Source organism: Triticum aestivum, chromosome 3B, assembly GCF_018294505.1.
Source record: "Triticum aestivum cultivar Chinese Spring chromosome 3B, IWGSC CS RefSeq v2.1, whole genome shotgun sequence".
Lineage (NCBI taxonomy): Eukaryota > Viridiplantae > Streptophyta > Magnoliopsida > Poales > Poaceae > Triticum > Triticum aestivum.
The window spans coordinates 685728566-685745874 of NC_057801.1; positions in this window are offsets into that span (position 1 = coordinate 685728566).

The following is a 17309-nucleotide window of genomic DNA, read 5'->3' on the forward strand; positions in this document are numbered from 1 at the left end:
AAGACAAACACCATTTTCACATCTTCCTGTCCAACTTACATGTAAGTGCTATTATTCATGGTTATTATTTTCCTGTTTTCTACTGATTGAACACATCAATGATTTACATTACATTGTTGTAACTAGGCGAGGGTCAATCTGGATGGTCATGACGAGCAAAGCTTGCTTGTGCTTTTGAAGGAAGCATTGCAGCAGTATCGGTGTTACCTGAGGAAATCACACTTTGATGACAAGTCTATAAACGAATTTCTGGTGAAGTCTCCTGTGCTAAATTTAGAAGACATTGAATGGAAAAACCTTGTTATGCACTAGTCTCGTTCCCAGGATGAGGTACTGTCTATGAAATCACATGACAATTTGAACTTCTACTTTTCCGCATGTGCCTTACGGATCTTTTTTGCAGGAAATATTCTTGAAGAAGAATCCCGATTTGACAAGAACAACAGGATATCGCAAATTTGCCGCCCGCTGCTTTGCTCTTGTTAGTACCTGTTGTCCTGCATCACTTTACTTGCATACATACCTGGTTCATTATGTGACAGCAATATGCCTGATAGCTTGCTTATCAATTTTTTGCTCCAAATTATCTGATCTGTATGAATGGTTACATTAGTGTAGAATATATCCAATGCCAATGTTTTTTTAGCTCCGCATTGTTCTTGTAAGTACATGTTGTCCTTTATCAGTGTACTTATAATGACAGGTAGTTGTTCATGTACCATCACTCTGCAGCTTATTTTCCTTTGCCCTCCATTTTCTACACATCAGATCTATATTTACTCTTACCATAAGGTTGGTACTGAAGAAGTTTAGCTGTGCATTGCTCTTGGCTATACCTTTTGCCTGTATCGCTGCACTTACATTTATAGCTACTTGGTTATGTAGCATCACTCTTCATCTTATCTTAAATATTCTCCATTTTTTCGTATATTATCACATCTATATTTACTCTTAACAAAATGTAGAATAAAGGCAATGCTTATGAAGAAGATTATGTGGTAAACTTCTTGAATTGCCCCACCCATCAGCATGGACAATGCCTTTATAGAGCCTGTCTTCACCAATAATGTAAGTTTGTCCATCTCAAGCCTTCAAACTTTGTTGTATATATTTGGTTAGGCATGACTACAACAACTGTTTATTTTTGTTGTTTGCATCAAATTGCATGTTTAAAGTTTATTATGTAGTTCATAAACAAAAGTTTGTCCTTCTCAATTTAAGTTTTAAGTTGTACAACCAAGTTCCTTCTTCATACCATGTAAATTAAACTATACAGAGCAAGTGATCTTCTTTTGCACTGCATGTATGCTTCTGTTCTTCATCCGTAATCCAGTGGTGTGGTGAACCTACCCACTACAACACAATTTCATATTCTGCAGTGTCTTAACGATGAACAATGTCATATCATTCTACTATTATTTAAACCGTCTCTTTATTTGCCAATCTGAAATGGGATAAATTGACAGCACACTAACCATTGATACTTATGAGTTCTTGATCTGTAATCCAGTGGTGTCGTGAAGCTGCCAACTCCTTCACAATGTCATTTCCTGCCATGTCTTGACCTGAACAATACCATACTGTGTTAATGCAATTTTAAACTGTGTAACTTTATTTGTTAGTAAGAAATGTGATGAATTGTCAGCACTGATACTTTTATGTGAAAAACCTGTCATGTGTCTGCTTGTTTATCTTTTAGAGTGAGGAAGATATAAGTGTTGAACAAGCGCAGTCTCATCATCTTGCTCAGCTGCTTGCGCTGCAGCTCCCGAGCAGGGCTAACCTTTCTTGAACTCTATTAAGTGCTGTCGGTTTTGTATATTATTTTGTCGGCGTGTTTATTTGCACTAGTGGCGATCTTTGATGCCCAGTGTATGTAATCTGCTGTCTACTTGTGCTTTATTATCATAGTGGCGAACTTTGATGCCCAGTGGATGTAATATGTCGTAATTTCTTTATTGTATAGTCTAGGTTTTTCTTATTCACGATGCTGCAGTTATTTTATTGTATATATATCCTGTCTTCGCAGTAAACCGGCCAAACCATAAAATTACGGTACATAATCGGGCCGTTATGTAATCACGATGTAGGTTGGGCCTGAAACGTGCCGAACAGCTCACGGGCTAGCAGCAGCCCGAGATGGACGCTGACCCATGATTGTGCAAATGAAATCACGGGCTTTTAATAGGCCAAAATTGTCTCGGTCCTTGTTTGGCCCAATCAGATATCGGCTGCGAGCAGGCCGGATGCAAACCAGGCCGTAGTTAGGCCCAACTATATGACGGGCTTTTAACAGGCCGAAATTAATATAGGACCGAAATGTTAAACGGGCCCTTAACAGGCCAAAACTAATATCAGGCCGAATTATTAAGTGGGCCTTTAGCAAGTGGGCCCAAAAGCATAGTGTCCAGTTGACGGGCCGAATCTGATATGGGCCATAATTGAGCCCAAAGCCTCTTAAAGGGCCGAACCTGATCTGGGCCGTAATTTGGCCCGGAACGTGGTAGGCTTTTAACGGGCCGGATCTCATATGGGCCATTATTAGGCCCGGAACAAGGCAAGCGATTAATCGACCGGATCAAATATGGGCCGACATTTGGCCCAAAACATGGCAGTCAGTTAATGGGCCGGCCTACTAGGGTCCTCAAAATCTTGTGGGCCTACAACTGGGCCGGCCAATTAATGTCGGTGAAATCTCGTGGGCCTTTAGCTGGGCCGGCCCATTATGATCCACAAGAATCTTGTGGGCCTTTACCTGGGCCGGCCCATTATGGCACACAAAAATCTTGTGGGCCTTTACCTGGGCTGGCCCATTATGGCCCACAAAATCTTGTGGGCCTTTAGCTGGGCCAGCCCATTATGGTCCGCAAAATCTCGTGGGCCTTTAGCTGGGCCGGCCCATTATGGTCCGCAAAATCTTGTGGGCCTTTAGTTGGGCTGGCCCATTTAAAGTTGATGGGCCGGTCCACGTGTCAACATATCATAGGCGCATCTCGCCCATTGGATGAGTGACACCTGGGCCAATGGGGACCTGACACGTGTCTCCTCCAGCCAATGATGATTTTACACGTGGAAAATCCCCATTGGTCGGGGCTGTTAATGGGTTATCGGATCCAAAACCCGACCCGATAGCTTAACGACGTTCCGTTACGGTGGATGCCACGTGTCGGTCACCCTTGACAAAAGCACTTCTGTGACGCGCGATTTATCATCATGGAAGTGGACACTTCCATGATGATAATTTTGGTAATGTCATGGAACACTTCTACGACAACACAGGTATGACTATCTTGATTCTGTCATAAATTTGTCATGGATGTACATGCATGAAAAAAAACGCGACCTACTGTCAAACACGTATCATACGGAAGTGTATTTTTTTTGTAGTGACCACATGCTGGAGTACAGACGGGATCACCAGAACCTTCGCATGTCACCTAGATCTGGTGATGCCCATATTCTGCAATGGGCAAAGAACTTAGGAGATATCGAGGATCATCGACTTCGAGCTGAGTTCTATCACATCCAGCGCAAAATTTCCCAAATCATCATGAAGGAGGTCGTCGAAAAAACAGGGATGTTCTACGAAGAAGTACAAATGTCGCGGGAAGACGTCCGAACACGCGTAGCTGCTCAGCATCTCGACCTGAAGCCTTTCACTAAGCTCGGGGACTATCTCCCTGACTTGGATGGATGGCATGGCATGTTGGAGTGATTGTTGATATATGACAATGTGTCTGTTTAGTCCATACTTTCTGTATGGCAAAACTTTGAGGTATGCACGATGAAACTTTATTTGCGATGTAATTAAATCGTCCTCCTCGACTAGCGAAGATCACTCTAGTTAGGGCATTTTGGGTATGATGAACTTTGTTATTTATGCTTATGATATGTTCCTTCTATTTTTGCCAAGTCTATCTCTTTCTGTTGCTCAACTATATATGTTGCATATCATCGACTCATGTGACGATGCAGGTGCATAGATCATCGATGGTGAAGAAGTGCTACGCCAGGAGTATACGACGAGTGGCTGGAGTGTCAGGCCCAGGTGTACCGGTTTCCGGTTTCTGAGCGACAACCAGTAGTTAGTTTAGGTTTACGCTAATGCGAGAGAGGGATACGAACTCATGTACTGCATAGTTCCTCTCTCACCCATAGTGATAGCTCTTCTCGCGTATATCATTGTTTAGATGGATGACGATGTAGTCGCAAGTAATCGAGACTTCTATCACTATTTTCGAGATGATGATGAGAGACCACTTTGTGTTGGATGATGATTATGATTTGATGAGACTATTTGTATGTATATGCTATCACTACAGTTGTATGTGTATGATATGCTAAAGATTATTGTATAAAGCCTATTCAAATCCAAAACAAATATGCAATAAAACATAAACTAATAAAACTAGCAGTAGCGAGGGGAATAAAGTTAGTAGTAGCACCCCCTTACCAGTAGCACTTCCTACTAAAAAGCGCTACAGATATTAGCAGCAGCGCTCTGCACTAAAGCTCGCTATTGCTAGCCAAGTATAGCAGTAGCGTGGGATGACACGTGCTACTGCTATATGTTAGCTGTAGCGCCTTATCAGTAGCATGGCATCCCGTGCTACTGATAGGCAAAATACCCTCGCTACTGCTAGGGTTTTCCCTAGTAGTGTTACTGCATTACTTTCTGTAGTTTACTTTCGTGCTCCGTGTTGATAGTTTACCTGATCATTCATTGCTTGTTGAAAATCATTCAGCCACTTCTTGTCTGTCGTCCCAACTGTTGTTTTTCGTTACTCACTCTTAATCAGCCATTTCACACATCTTGATGATACTAGTCTTTCATATTATTCTTTGCTCTGATGTTATTTAGACTGTCATACATGTCGCTATGTTGATTTTCATTACTTAGTCAATAGTTTTTCCTTGTGCTTATCCTTTGTAACTCATCACTTGTATTCCCTCAATGTTTCTATTCCTGTTAACTTGCGTCATTGTGAAGCCTGTGATATATTATACTCATGCCATCATTGCATCTTACATTGATACTGATGTGCCTTCTTAAAGTGCTTGATTGAGTTACTTTCCACCGAACTATATTTCTGTTGCTGTAATTAGGATTAGATCAAAACATTCTAAAGAATTTTTCAATCTCCCATTCACCCCCCTCTGGTCGATATACTCTCGGTCCTTAATTGCCCAATATTCTTTATGTTCTAACTCAAGAGGTAAATGACATGCTTTTTTCATAAACCATTTTATATGGAGACATACCCATAGGATTTTTACAAGTTGTTCGGCCCAAGGTGAATCATCTAATTTCTTAGACCAATTCTTCCGAGACCGATTGACAGTCTTTTGCAAAATTAATTTTATTTCCCTATTGCTTAATTCAACTTGACCACTAGAGTGGGGGTGATAAGGAGATGCAAATCTATGGTTAATATCATATTTACCAAGCAATTTTTTGAAAGCACCATGAATAAAGTGTGAACCACCATCACTCATTAAATATCTAGGGACTCCAAACCTCGAAAAGATAATTTCCTTGAGCATTTTAATGGAAGTGTTATGATCAGTACTGCTGGTTGAAATAACTTCTACCCACTTAGTGACATAATCAACAGCTACGAAGATATGTGTATACCCATTATAGGAAGGAAAAGTTCCCATATAATCAAAGCCCCAAACATCAAATGGTTCAATAACAAGTGAATAACTCATAGACATTTTTTGACGTCTACCAATATTACCAATTCTTTGACATTCATCACAGAAAAGGACAAACTTACGAGCATCTTTGAAAAGAGTAGGCCAATAAAATCAAGACTGTAGTACTTTGTGTGCAGTTCTATCTCCCGCATGGTGTCCTCCATAAGTCTCGGAGTGTCACTTCCGTAAAATTTGTTCATGTTCATGCTCAGGTATACAACGTCTAATAATATCATCTACTCCTTCTTTATAAAGATGTGGGTCATCCCAAAAGTAATGTATTAAATCAAAGAAGATTTTTTTTCTTTGGTTAGTAGGTGAAACTAGGTGGTATAAATTTAGCAACAATGTAATTAGCATAGTCAGCATACAAGGAGTATTATGGGAAACATTAATGACAATTAGTTGTTCATCAGGGAAGCTATCATCAATAGGTAGTGGGTCATCAAGAATATTTTCTAGCCTAGACAAATTATCAGCTACGGGGTTCTCAGCTCCTTTTCTATTAGTGATGTGCAAGTCAAATTCTTGCAACAAAAGAACCCACCTAATAAGTCTATGTTTAGCATCTTCTTCTCCATAAGGTATTTCATAACAGCATGATCAATGTGAACAATTACTTTGGAATCAACAATGTAAGATCTGAATTTATCACAAGCAAACACAACTGCTAAAAATTCTTTCTTAGTAGTAGCATAATTTCTTTGGGCACTGTCCCGAGTTTTACTAGCATAATGGATCACATTTAATTTCTTATCAACTCTTTGTCCTAGAACAACCCTAACAACATAGTCACTAGCATCACACATAATTTCAAAAGGCAAGTTCCAATCATGTGGTTGAACAATAGATGCGGCGATTAAGGCTTTCTTAAGTGTTTCTAAGGCTTCTACACAATCATCATCAAAAACAAAGGGAACATCCTTCTGTAATAAAATGCTAAGAGGCCTAGAATTTTTTAGAGAAGTCTTCAATAAACCTCCTACAGAAACCAGCATGACCAAGGAAACTAAGAATATATCTTTAGGACGTGGCATTTTCTCAATTGCATCAACTTTAGCTTTATCCAGCTTAATACCTTGTTCAAAAATTTTATGCCCCAAGATAATACCTTCTTTCACCATAAAGTGGCACTTCTCCTAATTCAAGACAATATTAGTTTGCTCACATCTCTACAAAACTCAATCAAGGTTGCTTAAGCAATCATCAAAAGAAGTTCCGTAAACGAAAAAATCATCCATGAAAACCTCAACAATCTTTTCACAGAAGTCAGAGAATAGCAGTCAAACGTCTTTGAAAGGTAGCAGGTGCATTACATAAACCCAAAAAGACATATGTCTGTAAGCATAGGTTCCAAAAGGGCAAGTAAAGGTGGTTCTCTCTTGATAAGTTGTGAAACAGGTATTTGAGAGAAATCCGAATATCCATCTTGAAAGCAAAGGTGTGTGTGCTTTGACAATCTTTCTAGCATTTGGTCAATGTAAGGAAAAGGATAATGATCTTTCCTAGTTGCTTTATTTAATTTTCTAAAATCAATTACCATCCTATGGACAGTCACAATTCTTTGTGGGATAAGTTCATTTTTATCATTATGAACAACAGTAATACCTCCTTTCTTAGGAACACAATGAATGGGAGTTGCGCATCTACTATCTTCTATAGGATAAATTATACCTGCTCCCAGAAGCTTTAATATTTCATTTCTTACCACTTATTTCATTTTGGATTTAATCGTCATTGATGATCAACAACAGGTTTAGCATCTGGTTCCATATTAATCTTGTGCTGACAGAGAGTGGGACTAATGCCCTTAAGGTCATCAAGAGTATCTCCAATAGCAGCACGGTGCTTCCTCGGAGTTTTTAACAATCTCTTTTGTTCATGCTCTGTAAAGTTAGCACTGGTACTAAAAGGGTATATCTTCTTTCCATCAAGATAAGCATATTTCAAAGTGTCAGGTAATTGTTTTAATTCAAACACAGGGTCACCCTTAGGTGGAGGAGTACCTCCTATGGTTTCAACGGGCAAGTTGTGCTTGAGAATAGGTTGTTGTTCAAAGAACACCTTATCTATCTCATTTCTTTCATGCATATGCATATCATTTTCATGGTCTAGCAAGTATTGTTCTAATGGATCAGTAGGTGGAACGGCAATAGAAGCAAGACCAATTATTTCATCTTTACTAGGAAATTCTTTATTATGAGGTTTCCTACGAAACATAGAGAAATTAAACTCATGAGACACATCACCAAAACTAACACTAACACATTCTTTCTCGCAATCTATTTTAGCATTCACATTGTTCAAGAAAGGTCTACCAAATATTATGGGACAAAGTCATCTTGTGGAGAACAAGAACTAGGAAGTTAGTAGGGTATTTTTTCTTCCCACACAAGACTTCTACATCTCTAACAATCCCTATTGGTGTGATGGTGTCTCTGTTTGCAAGTTTAATAGTAACATCAATATCTTCTATTTCAGCTAGTGCAATCTCATGCATAATTTCTTGATGTAAGGTAAAAGGAATATAACTCACGCTAGCACCCATATTACATAAACCATGATAGCAATGATCTCCCATTTTGACTAAGAAGACAGGCATACCAACAACAGATTTATTCTTATCTTTGGTATCGGATTTGGCAATTCTAGTAGCTTCATCACAGAAATAAATAACATGCCCATCAAGATTATCGACCAAGAGATCTTTAACCAAGCAATACTAGGTTCTACTTTAATTTGTTCAGAGGGTCTAAGTGCTCTAATATTGCTTTTCTTAACCAAAGTTGAGACTTTAGCATGTTCCTTTATCCTTATAGGGAAAGGCGTTTTTTCAATATAAGCAATAGGCACAACTAGGTCAATATTGTAAATGATAGTTTCTTTTTTAAATCTAACTAGTTCCTCAACCTTTTAATTAATAGGTGGTTGGTATTTAAACCACTTCTCCTTAGGGATATCAACATGAGCAACAAAGGATTCTCAAAATGAGGCCACTATCTCAGAGTCAAGTCCATATTTAGTGCTAAAATCAATGAAAGTATCAATATCCATGAAAGATTTAACACAATCAAACTCAAGTTTTATACCTGACTCCATACCTTCGTCAAGTTCCCAATCTTTAGGGCTGCGTTTAATTCTTTCAAGAAGATTCCACCTAAATTCAATAGTCTTCTTCATAAAGGATCCAGTACAATAAGTATCGAGCATGAATTGATCATTACGAGAAAGCCGACCATAAAAATTATGTACAATAATTTGTCTCGAGAGCTCATGATTGGGGAATGAATATAACATTGACTTAAGCCTCCCCCTAGCTTGACCGATACTTTCTCCTTCATGAGGCTAAAAATTATAGATATAATTCCGATCACGATAAACTAGATGCATAGGATTAAACTTTTGGTGAAATTCCAATTTGAATCTATTCTAGCTCCAAGATCCAATATAATCGCATAGCCTATACCATGTAAATACATTCCCCCCAAAGATAAAGGGAAAAACTTCTTCTTAACTTCATCTCCGGGTGAACCTGCAAGCTTAAAGAATCCACAAACTTCATCCACATAGATTAGATGCATATCAGGATGTAGTGTTCTATCTCCTGCATAAGGATTAGCTAGCAGTTTCTCTATCATACCCGAGGGAATTTCATAACCAATATTTTTAGTAGGTGCATTAGGTTGAGGGGCAACTCTTTATGTTTCTGGTCGAGGTGAAGATACCCCAAACAAACCCCTCAAAGGGTTGTTTTTCATAGTGACAAGTGACAATATATTTCAACACAAAATATAGATTTTTCCTGACCAAAGGGGCTTCACTCCCCGGCAACGGCGCCAGAAAAGAGCCTTAATGACCCACAAGTATAGGGTATCAATCGTAGTCCTTTCAACAAGTAAGAGTGTCTAACCCAACGAGGAGCAAAAGAAAATGACAAGTGGTTTTCAGCAAGGTAATTACTACAAGTACTGAAATTGTGGTAACAAGTTGTTTGATAGCAAGATAATTTGTAACAAGTGACAAGTAGCAATAGTAAGAATAGGTGTAACAAGGTAGCCCAATCCTTTTGTGGCAAAGGACAGGCCGGAACGGTCTCTTATAATAAGGAAAGCATTGTTGAGGACACACGGGAATTTCATCTAGTCATTTTCATCATGTTGGTTTGATTCGCGTTTGCTACTTTGATAATTTGATATGTGGGTGGACCGGTGCTTGGGTGTTGTTCTTACTTTAACAAGCCTCCCACTTATCATTAACCTCCTTCACAAGCATCCTCAACTATGAAAGAAGAATTAATATAAAATCTAACCATAGCATTAAGATCCAAATAAGCCCCTTACGGAATAGCGCATAAACTAGGCTTTAAGCTTCTGTCACTCTAGAAACCCATCATCTAATAACTACTCCACAATGCATTCCCTTAGGCCCAAAGATGGTGAAATGTCATGTAGTGGACGTTCACACGACACCACTAAGGGGATCACAACATACATATCATCAAAATATCAAACGAATATCAAATTCACATGATTACTTATTATGGCAAGACTTCTCCCATGTCCTCAAGAACAAAAGTAAATACTCACAAAGCATATGCATGTTCAAGATTAGAGGGGTATTAAATAGCATAATTAATGGATCTTAACATATTATCTTCCACCAAATAAACCAACTAGTATCAACTACAAGATGTAATCAACACTACTAGCAACCCACAGGTACAAATTTGAGGTTTTGATACAAAGATTGAATACAAGAGATGAACTAGGATTTGAGATGAGATGGTGCTGGTGAAGATGTTTATGGAGATTGATCCTCCCATGATGAGAGGGTTGTTGGTGATGACGATGACTTTGATTTACCCCTCCTAGAGGGAAGTATCCCCGACGAATCACTCTGTCGGACAGCAAAAGTGCTCCTGCCTAGATTCCGCCTCAAGATGACGGTGCTCCATCTCGAAAGTCCTCTCCTTATTTTTTTCTAGGTCAAATGTGAATATATACCAGAAGATGGTCGCGAGAAGTAGACCAGGTGGCCCGGCGCGCCCTGGTGCCTAGTGGGCACGTGGGTGGCCTTTGTCCTGCATTTCTTATATATTCCAAAATAATTCTTTGTAAATTTTAGCCCATTTAGAGATGTGCAGAATAGGTATCTCTAACATAGTTTTACAGGTCTAGAATTCCAGTTGCTGGTATTCTCCCCCTTTGGGTAAACCTGGACATTAGAATTACTCCCCTAAAGTGTTATAATGAATGAAAACACTAAAATTAATAGTAAGAAAACATGATGCAAAATGGACGCATCACGATCGCGCCACCTTATTGATCCGCGCCACGACCTACCACATCATTGATCCATGGCATGGCCTTCCCTCTGGCTATGGACCATGCCTTCCTCCTAACTCGTCCAAGCCAACACTGCAAGACCATCTCCATCTCTATATATACCACATGTAGTGATCAAACCACGTGCGGGGGCATGTGTGACTTAAAACTTGGGACATCGGGCGACCGGTAACGAGAGGATAGAAGGCCGCTTTGGCAAGACCCGAGGTTTGATACGAGGAAGATTCTTAAGACGGTGGAGGAGACACACTCGGTTAAGGCGAAAGGGGGACGAGTGAGTGTTCATGGCTGGCAAGGTCGAGTCAGCCACGCAGCCGCTGACGGGCTCCTCTCCGAATCCTGCATGTGTGTGCCGTTGTTGCCCCTCGTCGGCATGGATGAGAGAGGGTAGTGATTTAATGAAGCAAAGTGAATCAAATTGAGCAGAGGAAAAATGATGTGCCCTTAATTTTGTTTATGAGTTCTAATCTCTTATGGATGTGAAATCACAGATACTTGCATCCATTGACAGACAATGTTTCTTTCCGTGGGAGGGAGAACTTTGGGATGGCTTCTCTAATCATATCTCGAAATTGAAGGAAGAATGAGGAGGTCTGAAGGGAGCTATGCATTTATCCATTATACATAGTATAAAGGGAACTAATTGCTTGGATGTATTGTTTATAGGGGAGTTGAGATGTTTTTGCTTTGAATTTGCATAAAATGCATTTGTGTGTTTCTGTATTACCTATCTTACTGATTGACGGTTTTAGGTGTTTGGCCGATGAATGTCGTTATGCGCGATGTCACCGATGTGTGAGGGAAAATGGTTCTAGATTGGCTTGGGGAATGAAGGCGAAAGATCTAGTGCTTGGCCTCGACGATGTCGATGGATAACGATGGCTTCGGAATTGGAGGAGAATGGGGATGGTCCCTGGTCGACACACCACACGACAAAGGCTTTACCGATGGCAAGCTTCTTCATCAACTCACGACACCCTCATAGGCTATGGTTCTCCATCGAATCTAGCGACATTCAGCGGTGATGACGGCTATTGCAGAATTAACTAATGATTTTAGTGTATTTTCCTCTCCTTTGTTTTTTATGCAAATATCTGGTCAGTCGTGGTTTTGTATAGACACATCAATGTCGCGCCTCGACTGGTGCAGCATGACAACACTGAAGGTCGAATCAACAATGCAGTCGCGGCGCTTTGCCTCCTCAATCAATAGTGTGTTGCATCCCTTCCAAGCATCAGTCATCGAGCATGAAACCACTCCACTACAGGATAACAACTCCGATTGTGCGGTTGTCGTGATGGCAATTGCCAATTCCATCGCATGTTGGCGGCTCATGGGGGACAACAGCCGCAGCAAGATTGGGTGAATACACTCATGGGGGATGTAGACCAGGATGTTGTCACCCAGATGAGGATTTTTCTCACTTGATTTCTGGAAGGACAAATGACAGTTGAAGCGCTGAACTCCCAGTGCTTCTTCAATGGGGATGGAGTTGATGAGTAGGAGAAGAATGGTCCTCCACAATGGAGTTGAGCAAGAAAGCTACTCCTATGTAAAAGGCAATTAATGGTAAGTTCATTAATCTCCACTCAAGAGTTCAGGTTTGAGCAAGGGGTTAATGACATATTTTTGATCCCTCTACTTTTCCTTTGGCCCACCTTGATTCCTATATTTCTAAAAAATGGTCAGACAGATCGTCCAACTCATAAATTTCTATAAATTAATCTGGCTATAAATTGAAAAACCTCCCATATTTCTGGTCTGAATGTTGGTTCAGAGCAGAGGTGGCATCAGGGAGAAATGAAATGCCAAACAACTACTTCATCGCTCCTTAACCCTTAAGTAGTAAAGAAATAAGATTGCCTGATCCTAGAGTAGCTGAATTGTACTACCGGGATCGGACAACTGGAGGAGTAGTTATCGTAGTCATTTGTGTCCTGTCACATTTTTCTCAAACCGAATGCTCAATGCCCAACTAGCGTGGGCAGCTGTGAGTGCGGGTCAAATGTATACAAATTATTTATAATAAACTTTAATATTTATTTATAAATTATGACTTTAATCACAATTGTACCTAATTTAATGTGTTAACATTGAGCTATTGTTTGCATCAAAAATTACAATAAAAATTAAATCAAAACACTCCTTCAATAACATGTTTAAACTAAATCTTTCTAATTGTGAAAATCTGACAAAATCGCATGTTTTCTTTGATTATTTTGTGACACTTGCATGAATATAGTGTATACATTTGTGATGTATCCTTAATAATATTAGTAGATATCTGTAACATGTATGGTATAAGAAATATCAATATCTCGACAGAAGTCTGTATAATGAGATATGAGAAAATAGAAAAATCTAGATTATATGAGATGTTTACAATAAGCTTGTTACTGAATCACCACATATTGTTTCTAGTCCAATGTGTCTTACATATTACATTGGGTTCGATAATTTGTCCCAATTCCCCAATCGATCCCAAATCGCACACAAAAACAATCCCTAGCTAGTTCCATCTATCTCGCACACCCTTCATCGTCGTCGGCTCTCGTGAGCATTACATCCGACGCCAACCCACTCTCAAGGTATAATTGTATCGCCCATTTTCTATTTTCTGCAGGTACCCATTAATATCTGATCCAGATTCTTGCTACATCCTTTACTACAACAATGTCAAGCTATATTACAAAGTGTGCAACTTATATAAGTACTATCTTTCATTTATATGGTCGACGCTTGGAAGCTTGTTGCCTTACTTCATTGTGGCCTCCATGTTAGCTTTTGCGTCACATGGAGCTTCCCCCATGTTAGGTTTATTTCCTTTTGGATTACCTCTTACCCTCAATTTAATGGATCAACTAACTGAACTAGGTTCTACAATGTATGTACTACTACTTATACTGCATTTGGGTTTCTATATTATACTCCCTGTGTAGCCAGATGACCCGATCTATGTTCCCTGGCTCTGCTGACATTCATGATTCCTCGTATCTCACCTACCACTAATTGCTGACATTGATCTCACCTGCTAACACAAGCCAATGTTCATATATGTCAGTCGAAACAAGTAACAAGCAAGCCAACAAAATGTACAAAGCCAACATAGCATCAAAACTAGTCAGCCTAATGTACATAGCCAACATGGTAACGCATGGGAACATTCTCAAGAGGCCCGTGATGGATGGCCCTAACCACTAGTGTGTATCAAGTGTCATACGCACGTTGCTTTTGGGTGTTCCGCGTTTTTTCTGTCACAACCAACACGAATTAAACCCTCTAGTTGCATTTTTTGGCAGGAAAACCTTTAGATCTATTCCTCAACTATCAAGGCGGTATAGAGAACACCAGAGGTAACATAGATTACATTCAGGTCTGTAGACCAAGTAGAGACGACTATAAGCACCAGAGCGAGCCGAAGGCGTGCCGCCAGCATCGCCCCTCCTTGCTGAATTTGGGCAAACTTGTTATAGTAGATAGTCGGGAAGTCATCATGCTAAGGCCCCACAGGACTAGCACATCAGAACAACAACTATAACTCATGAAAAGAGGCGTAGATCAAAATGATCCAATCTATTGACGCATGAACACATACCGGATCTAAGCGGATCTGATGGAGACAAATACCAATTGAATCTCACGAGATCCGTCGAAGACAAACTTTCACACACCCTTCGACGACCCTATACGCACCACCATTCTGAGATGTCGTGTCGCTATTCCGAGGAGGACACAAAGCCTAACAAAACTAAAAAATCTAAAAACAAAGCCCTTCTACTGGCAAAGATTGGGATCCACCACGCCTCCATGGCCCTAAGGCCACTGGAAGTGAGGCAAACCTGCAAAAGTACCAACGGGAAGCAGAGGAAACCCTAATTGCGTGGGTGCTCATGAGCGAAGGCTATGTGATGCTTTTGCTTCGAACCCTCTCTAATTCCATCACAGCAAACCTTCCATTCTTACATACACCAAGATGCGTTATCCGCAAATAATATAATGAAATCAACACGGCTCACATGTTATCATCCACGTGGTAAGGAGATACAAGCATTAATGGAGTTGGGGTCACACAAAATCGAAGACTTACAATTAGATAGAATGGAAGTTTGGATGGAATGCAACAATGAGTCAATGGTAATATTTGTAGCTAAAAACAATTGTAATATTTGGCTCATGTGGCTTGTTTTAGCGGGTAACTTGCGGTGGATTTTTATTTTTTGTATGGCCTATGTGAGAGCTGCCCTGTGGGTCATGCCACAAAGTGTTCTAAGATGAAAAAAGAGGTGTGTTTTTATCTGGAAATGTTTAGCAACGTGCCAATTCTTGTCAATGTGATCAAATCTCTACTATAAAGTAAGTGGTGGTATGTTGTGGTTTGATTTGGTTTCATACATTTTTCGTTTTAACTCCATTCCTTGAACGTGAGGATCATATTAATCATAGGAAGTATCATCAAGCATTGGACAAGAAGATCATGTTAACTATGAAGAATATTATTATTTGGATGGGAGGATCACATTACATATGAAGGGTATCATAAATAATGGAAAGTTCCATCGAGCGTTAGAGGAGAGGATCACTAGAATATGTATGACTCTGTTACAACGCACGACTAATTAGCTAGTTTAAGATGCGACAAAGTCAGGGTACTATGTGGCAAAGATAGAAGTAGCACTAGGAGATGCCAGACATGGCCAAATGGGTCGTGCTTTGCGGGCCATCCCATAAGCACCTGTTTAGCCGTGTGTCACGTGCCCGGTCTGACACACGGCTAAACAGGTCATGTCAGGCCCACGACATGCTTGGGTCAGTGTCTGGACCGCGAGGCGAGGACCATGTGCGGAGACTTCATGACCCTTTTTAGGGAGCTATTAAGTGGCGCCTTAAGCACCACTTGGAGAAACGAGCGATCTCGCGCCCCTGCTCGTCGGCCGGCCCATGTAACACGAGCGCTTGATAGCTTCACAGGTTCCTCCTGGTCGATCGAGTGCAATTTTACCAATCACAGTTAACAAGTTCAACCGTTGACTTTATCAAAAAAGTACGATTTTCTTAATAACAAAAACTTGTATCTTAAAATGTTGATCAAGCATTTGGAAAAATGTTAAATGTATATAGTAATTTTTTTGACCATGTATTCAAAAAATGTATACTAAATGCTATATAGAAAATCAGTGCAACCTGACAGAAAACAAAGAACCAATGAAAAACATGAAAGAAACATACAAAACCGAAAAAAATTCAAAAAGAAGAAGAAATGGGGAAAGAAATAAATAAAACCAAAGAAAAGAAAGGTAATGACAACTGACAAGGAAAGTAAGAAAACCCAATGAAAAATAAAAATAAAAAAAACATTAAAACCCCATTGAAAAAACCGACTCTTTTACCCTCAAGTAGGTTGTGCTCTGTATTTACCACGAATTTGATTTTAACTCAGTGGCATGTATCATTCCCATTCACCCAGAAGATCCTTGTTCCTTAGGGACCTCCTATATGGCGCGTATCGCGCCAGGGAAAAGCATCACACACACACCCCGCTCCGCACGAGCCCCTCGTGGGCCGGCCCATGTGCGGGGCAGAAGAACCTTTTTTTGTTGTTTTCTTTTTTCTTTTTTTGGTTTTAAAATAATTTGGGATTTCAGAAAAAGCTACAAAATGTGAAATGTTCGTGAATTCAGTTTTTTTCATGATTTAAAGACGTTCAGGAAATGATTAACGCTCACGGATTCGAAAAAATATTCACCGAATTCAAACAATGTTCATGACTTCAAAATAATAAACATTTTTATTTTGGTGAACAATTTTTTATGAGCATTTCTTCATAATAATGAACATTTTTTATATTTCATGCACAAATTTTGAATTGGATAAACAATATTTGTATTCAAGTTGTTTTTTGAAAAATGGATGAACAAATTTTGAGTTTGATAAACATTTTTTGAATTGGATGAACAAAATTTGAATTTGACGAAATTTTCTTTAGGTCTATGAACAAAATTTGAATATTGGTGAACATTTTTTTAAATCCAATGAACAAAAAACTTGAATTCAATGAACATATTTTGAATTATTGAAGATTTTTTTACATTGATGAACATTTTTTGAATTCGGTGAACAAAAAAGTGTTCATAAATTTGAAAAAGGAAATTCATAAAAAAGTGAAAAAAACAAAGAGGAAAGAAAAAGGAAAACAAAAAAGAAATGGAAAGGAAAAAAGAAAAGGGAAAAACTAGGGGACCTCTAGCCCCACATGGGCCGGCCAGA